Here is a 7,259-nt window from a genome sequence, read left to right as displayed (position 1 = left end):
TTGGTATAAAAGTTTAAAATTTTATGTGTGCATGGTTCTGGGGATCAAACCTGGGGCCTCTGTGTGTGTGTGTGCCCATGTATGTATGTTCCTGTGTAGGTCAGAAGTTGATATCAATTATCTTGCTCTATCATTCTCTAGTTTACTTTGTGTGTGTGTGTGTGTGATGTATGAGTGCTATGCATAGATGTACACTTGGGCGTATAAGGAGTGTGCATCAATGGAGATTGGAGGAGGATGTTGGGTACCCTCCTTTCTATTACTCTCCACTGTATTCCCTTGAGGCAGGGTCTCTCACTGAACTTGAAGAGCACCATTTTCCCACTAGGCTCGTAGGCTCTGTTTCTGCTTTCACCCCTGCTTAATTTTGCTTGTTTCCCCCTTTGGAATCAGCTGGTCAAATTTCTCTTATCTCTCCAGGTTGCATTTAATTCTAGATACGTAGGTTAGGGAAGTTTTTTTTTCATAATTTTGGCTTCCTTTCTAGGGCAATATATCGTTTAGTTTTTATTTATAATCATAAACTTAACTCTGCAATTCACATTGACTTGGAGGGAATAAGGAAAATATGAACCCTAAAGAAATGCAATGAGAGCTCAAAGATTATGGCTATCGTGAGCAGAAGGGGTGAAGAACACTCCCCTGAGCTCCTGAAGAATGGTCTGCAGCTTGAGACACACATGTCAGAAGAATTAGAGATGCCTATGGTTAGCAATGGTTAGCAACCTTCTTGATTCTCTTGCTGTTTCTAGACCCAAAGTGCTCCATGACTTCTGCAATGCTGCTGCCCTGGTTCATTATCCAGAAGACCCAGGATTTCCATCCAACCACTCAGGCTTAGCAATGTAGGCGAAAAATGAGCAACCATTTGTGTTTGGTCCAGCATTTTCCATGAACAAGATACCAGAACCAGAATGCTTCAGGATGAAGTTACTATCCTTATATTTCTTCCCTTAGATGGACTTGCCACCAGTGTCACCATAGTGTGTGAAGTTGCTGTCCTGGCAAAAGAAGCCTGGAGTGATTCTATGAAAGGAAGAACCCTGGTAACCAAATCCTTTGTCTCCAGAGCCCAGGGCTGAAACTTCTGCTGCCTTTGGAACTCTGCCTGCAAACATCATGAAGGAAACACCGCAATGACAAAGAACACAGCGGGACTGACCATGGCCAATAGCACATGGCTACAGGGGACAGAGCCGTATGTTTTCTTATCCCCAGATACTTTATAATTTTTGTTGCTGTTGCATTAATTATGGTTTCTTTACCTCTGTGTTTTATAACTGGGAACATTTTTAATTTTGTCTTGTAGTCAACCCACTTACTGAACTCCATTATTATTTTAATAGTTTTATACTAAATTTTTCTAAATATTATGGATTACTAATGGAAGACATATAATAAGGGTTATTTTTACTTATTAATACTTTTTTCCTTGACTTAGGCCTCAACACTGTAGTGTCTGGAGGCGGCGTTTCTCTTTGGTACCCTCTGAGACATGACTTGACTTTGCCATCCAGCTGGAAGCCTCTTGATCGTAGGTGTAATTTTGCCATTTTGTGGAGATTCAGGGCAGCAATCTCTTGAGGCTGCCTCTATTTGCCAGAATCTGGTCTTTCTCCAAGTGTAGGTTTCAAATTTCTCATGGCCTGAGGTCTCATATCATGAGGCAAATGGGCAGTGATTCAAGGTAAACTCTCTGGGGATGATCTGACATGCCCTGAATGTCAGCAAACACCTGAGACCATCACAGCCTGCATCTTCCCACACTTCCCCTCTGGTTCTGCCTCTGCTGGAAACCTGGGCTACTCAATCTCGTAGTCTTCCATTTCCAACTCACCACCCCCATGCCTCTTCCTTTCCTTGGCTCTTGTCTAATTGATCTACTAAAGTCTCAACTTGTACCTTTTGTCCTTTATCACCCCATCCGACCAAGAGACTAGAGAAAGTTAATAAGATGGCGAGAGAGGTTAGCCACCCTCCTGCTCTGAAGGCAGACTGCTGCACCTGGTGAAACAGTAGGAATAAAGAAGCAAGGAGAGGGGCTGGAGAGATTGCTCAGTGGTTAAGAACTTGTGTTGTTCCTGCAGAGGACCCGAGTTCAATTTCCAGCACTCACATCAGGCAGCTTACAACTGCTTGTAACTCCAGCACCAGGGGATGGCCCTAACCTCAGATGCATGCACACACACACACACTCACACATATAAATAAACAATAATAATTTTTCTAAATGAGAAGAGCTTCCTAGAGCCTTCAGTCTGTCTCAAGAAGTGACCAGCTACCATATTAAATGGGGTAACCTAGAGATGCTTTAGTTTGGCAGACCTCTACATAGATACATGCTGTTGGTATAGTTTTGTAATCTTAAGGATGCACTTAACTGAGCATGATGGCATGGTGTGGGAGAATGATCTGTATTCTGTCAATTATGTTTTAAATAAACTCTGATTGGCCAGTAGCCAGGCAAGAAGTATAGGTGGGACAACCAGACAGGAAGTAGAGGTGGGTCAAAGAGAACATGAGAATTCTGGGAAGGAAGCCTATTCCTTTGCAGTCCTGTCCAGACACAGAGGAAACAAGATATGACTATGCCGCTGAAAAAGGTACTGAGCCATGTGGCTAACACAGATAAGAATAATGGGATAATGTAAGTTATAAGAGTTAATAAGAAGCCTGAGCTAATGGGCCAATCAGTTTATGATTAATGTAGGCCTCTGTGTGATTTCTTTAGGACTTAATGACTGCGGGAACTGGGCAGGACAGAAACCCAGACAACAATGGCACACACCTTAATCCTATTATCTAAGGGATAAAAGTCATCCTGAGCTACATGGTGAGTTTGCATCCAGCACTGGCTACATGAAATCAAACAGAACACATCCATTACCCAGTCTAGCTGGCATGGCTTTGAGACAGATGCTATTACAGGCACATAAAATTTAGGACATGGGTCCTCAGTCTCTCTTCAGACTCTCTTGTTTCTACTAGGCTCCCCTAACATGCCTACTAGCCTGGTCTACAGCCTACTTCCAGCTCACAGCTGGCATCCTCCTCCTGAGTCGGGGCCTTTTCAAGCGATTGCCTTTATCAATTTCCCCAAGTCCCCTTCTGAGCTGCCCAAGATGATGGTCCCAACAGCTACCTTCTGGTGACCTGACCCTTGCCTGTCTTGGCTATCTTCCCCTGAAGTGCTGGTTCCCGAGGACTGGACCAGGCACCTGGGTATGTGGAGTCAAGGGTGCTGTGGGGCAGGATAATCCTTTTGTACACTGAATACATTTTGCTCTCATGGTTTAATAAAAACCAAACTGGCCAATAGCTAGGCAGAAAGAGGTTAGGTGGGAGAGTCAGACTGAGAGAATGCTGGGAAGAAAGAGGGCGGAGTTGGCAGTCACATGCAGAGGAAGCAGGAGGTGAACATGCTGTGCTGAAAAAAGGTAGCACCACATGATAGAGTATAGATAAGAAATATGGATTAATTTAAGATATAAGAGCTAGTCAGTAACAAGCCTAAGCTATCAGCAGAATACTTATAACCAATAAGTCTATTATTTGGGAGCTGGCTAGTGGGATAAAATCTCTGCATACAAACGGGAGGTCATTTATTGAGCAGGAAGGAGGGAGGGAAGGGATTTCTGAGTAAAATGGTTCATGCAGAGTTGACAATGAAGGGAAGGGAAAAGGATACTAAAACAATCTTTTTATTTGAGATTGTCTTTCGCTCTTAATGCTAGCTAAAAATATGTTGTAGTCTGGGGGCGAGGGCTTGGGAAAGGGTTCAAAACATCTCATCCAAGAGCTGAAACCTGGCCATTTGAGTGAAGCTTGTTTCTTGGCATCTTGAAGCTTTTTTAAAGATTTATTTTAATCTATGTGTTTAATGTCTGTGCACAGGTAGGTGCAGGCACCCATGAAGGCCTGAAGAAGGCATTGGATAGCTTGGAACTGCAGTTACAAGTGGTTGTAAGCCACCCTGTCTGGGTGCTGTGAGCTAAAATCTGCTCTGGAAGAGCAGCAAGTGTTCTAACTCTGCCTCTGCTGGACTCTGAACAACACTCAACAAGCACAGGACACGTTTGCCTGGATTTCTCGTCTCCTACTGAATACTTCCTCTTCAGACCTCAGGAGAAACTGGAGCTCCTTGGTCACATAAGAAACGTACTGTGCCCGCACTTCAGTCTAAACTGTACCTCAGAAGCATGCAGGTAGTGTTCCTACACAACATACCTAACCTGGGTGAAATGGATAATGATTAATAAAAATGCTGCAGGATCTCCGGGTCCCCAGTGGCTACAGCAGCAAAAATGCTGCAGGTCCTCAGGTGGTGACAGCAGGCCATGTGGTGGCAGACAGCTGGCAGTAGGTCCTGAGAGCTGCCAGTCCCAGGCAGGGACAGCACAGTTTCCCGAGTGGCTGCAGCAGGCCACAAGAAGAGACAGACAGATGGGCATGCCACAAGACTTCGCCACTGCAGGTCTCCGAGGTGGCTGGTCCTGAGCAGGGAGACACACAGCAGCGGGTGAGAGACAGATAGGCACACCATGCAGCAGGGTGAGGTTGGATGTTTATTTAGTGGGTTATGGAAGTATGGAAGGGAAGAAGGGGGAGGGAGGGAGAGAGAGAGAGAGAGAGAGAGAGAGAGAGAGAGAGAGAACAAAATCCCTTAAACTGTGTGACAAAGCAAATCCCACCTGCCCTGCCTGAAGTTGCTTCCGGAAGGTATTTTTGTCAATGACGAGAAACAAAACTAACACAATGGCGTACTCACCGGTCTAGATTAAGGGAACTGAAGAACCATGCCAGCTAAGCGTATCATGCTCATTGAATGGAGTCTTGAGAAAAAATGATGTGTTGTTTCTGCGACGAATTCTGAATGATTCAACAATATGCATATATCCACATACCTGTACATACATATACTGTGTGTGGGTATCTATGCTTACAGAGCTAAAGTATGTGTGGCAAATTGTTAAGGACTAGTGGTGACTCTTGATTATAGGTGGCAAGGGTTCGTTATGCTCCTTCATCTTTTACATAAATGTGACCTTTGTGGCGTCTGGGGAGACATCGCAGTCAGTAAGGCGCTTTCTGTGGCCTGAGTGATCCCAGAAACCGTATGAAAAAGCTGAGTGTGGTGGTGCACGCTTGTCACCTCAGCAATGAGGACATGGAGACAAGTGGGTCCCTGGGGGCCACAGGACAACCAATCTATCCCGCATGGTGAATTCCGGGCCAGTAAGTGGCTCTGTGTCAAAACACAAGGTAGAAAGCTCCTGAGGAAGACACCCCCCCACACACACACACCACGCACGCATGCACACATGCATGCATGTACGCACATATGTACACGCAAACAACTTTTTAAGTGCATGCTAAGCACATGCTCTACCACGAAGTTCTGTCACTCACCTAAACCTCTTTTCAGAATAATGAGCTGGAGGAAAGGTCACCTCTCGTCTGTATTCAGGCACTACGGAGACCCCTGTTTCTGTTGAGCCCACTCCTGGGCCTCCACCTGAAGAACAGCTCCCTCTTCCATCGCCCTGTTACTAAGGACACAAGACTCTCCCGCAGATGAAAGAATCTTCAAGGGGACTCTGGAGAACATACAGGCCAACATGGTTGGTGTTGGACAGTGAAAACAGCAGGCTTGGACAGTTGCCGGAGGAGGGCGACTGACACGAGGAAGAGAAGTTACGAGGAAGAGAAGTTGAGGAAGAGAAGTTAGGCCTTGTGAGTGGAGGCAAAGAAAGGCTGGGACATGGCAGGGCAGCCTGTGAGCAGACGCCTGGGTAGAGAGGAAAGAGAGGGATGGGACAGGAGGGGAGGGAGAGGGGGAGGAGGGGGGGAGAATTGGGAGAGGTGAGAGAAGGACGGGACGGGGTCCCCCTTCCTTTTATTAAGGCAGGTAGCTAATAAGTGGAGAACACTGGTCAGAATCTAACCACGTAGTCAGACCTATAGGAGAAGGGACTGGGGCAAGGAGGACCCTTCTCTCAAGTGGAGTCTCCTATCCTCTCCTGGGAACAGTGGGGTGTCTTAATCATATATTTTTTATTTTGGCCCTTAATGATGGCCTGCGATAAGGGCTCATCTTAGGTCAAGTGGGGACCAGGTTTTTCTCCCCATTACCCGTCATAGGGTTCCCAGGGCCCTGTCTTAGGTTGGGGGCGGTCCCGCCATCAGCTGCCCATCCTTGAAGCTCCTCAAAAAGGTATATAGCAAGACCAAAGTAAGCAGGTCTTTGACTGCAGGGTCCCTGTCTTAGGCTATGTGGAGGGCAATCCCCATCCCCTGACATCATGCCATGTTGAGCCGGCCTGTAGGGCCTCTGTATGATGTGCTGTTCAGGGGAGGGTTCCACAATATTCCCGTCATTGGGCCTCTGCGTGGACTATTAATGAAAAGACTGCAAGGAGCTTCTAAAACAAAAGGTATAAAAGATATTGGACACCAATGACTCCATCTCTGGACAAGAAGAAAGGTACCTTCCAAACCCAGTATTCACCTTTTAGTCTGACCTATGGTATAAACTCCTTCCTAAGTGCCTACTCCAACATAAGATTACAAGTGCTGCTTGCCAAAAATTGTTTTTCAGGGATCCCAAGGTCTAAAGGGTTTGGGGTCTGTAACAAGGGTAGAGAGACAGAATGCATGGTCCTCTCCCTGCAGAGCTTTGCCTCACACCCCTTTTGCGGGTGTGCATGCCTATCGTGGACAGGCACACATATCTCTGGGTTTTATGTGGCAAAATCTAAAATTTTTAACATATGCATTAAACCCAAACATTTTACAGGGTGTGTCAAACTTTTCCCAACATCTATAAGCAGTTACAAATATCATTAGCTCAATTCAGTAAGAGTACAATGACAGACATTGTTACATCAAAACACCATCAGTTCCAGTCTCTGAGCAACAGTTAAAATCCCATTCTTTCCCCTTCTTAAGTGAAGAGGAGTTAAGATTTTAATCAAAATGAGTTTTGTGTCCCAAAGATTAAAGCAGTCAGATGTTTAGTCTGCATCTTAGCTCCAAAGCAAACAGAATTCAAACTGCAGAAAATTGTAGTCACCAATGGTCAGGTCATCTCAGCAGGGCATCTGTGTCTGTGTCTCAGGTCTGGATGCAGCTCAGCATTTGTGCTTCAGGGCAGGTGGGATTCCTGGGTGGGGTGAGCTGGATTCAGCTACCTGAAGCACACCTTGGCAATTATCTCAGCTGAATCTCTGGAGGCAGGATGTGTAGAGTGGCATAGCAGG

At 45.8% G+C, this 7,259-nt stretch overlaps 1 pseudogene; it reads right to left on the bottom strand.

The window, feature by feature from the left end:
* Positions 1 to 708: 708 nt before the first annotated feature.
* On the bottom strand, positions 709 to 3,279 carry LOC121677322 (annotated as a pseudogene).
* Positions 3,280 to 7,259: the final 3,980 nt, after the last annotated feature.

The sequence above is a fragment of the Arvicola amphibius genome, chromosome 10 (genome assembly GCF_903992535.2).
Source record: "Arvicola amphibius chromosome 10, mArvAmp1.2, whole genome shotgun sequence".
Taxonomy (NCBI): domain Eukaryota; kingdom Metazoa; phylum Chordata; class Mammalia; order Rodentia; family Cricetidae; genus Arvicola; species Arvicola amphibius.
This window is presented reverse-complemented; position numbering and strand designations above follow the sequence as displayed.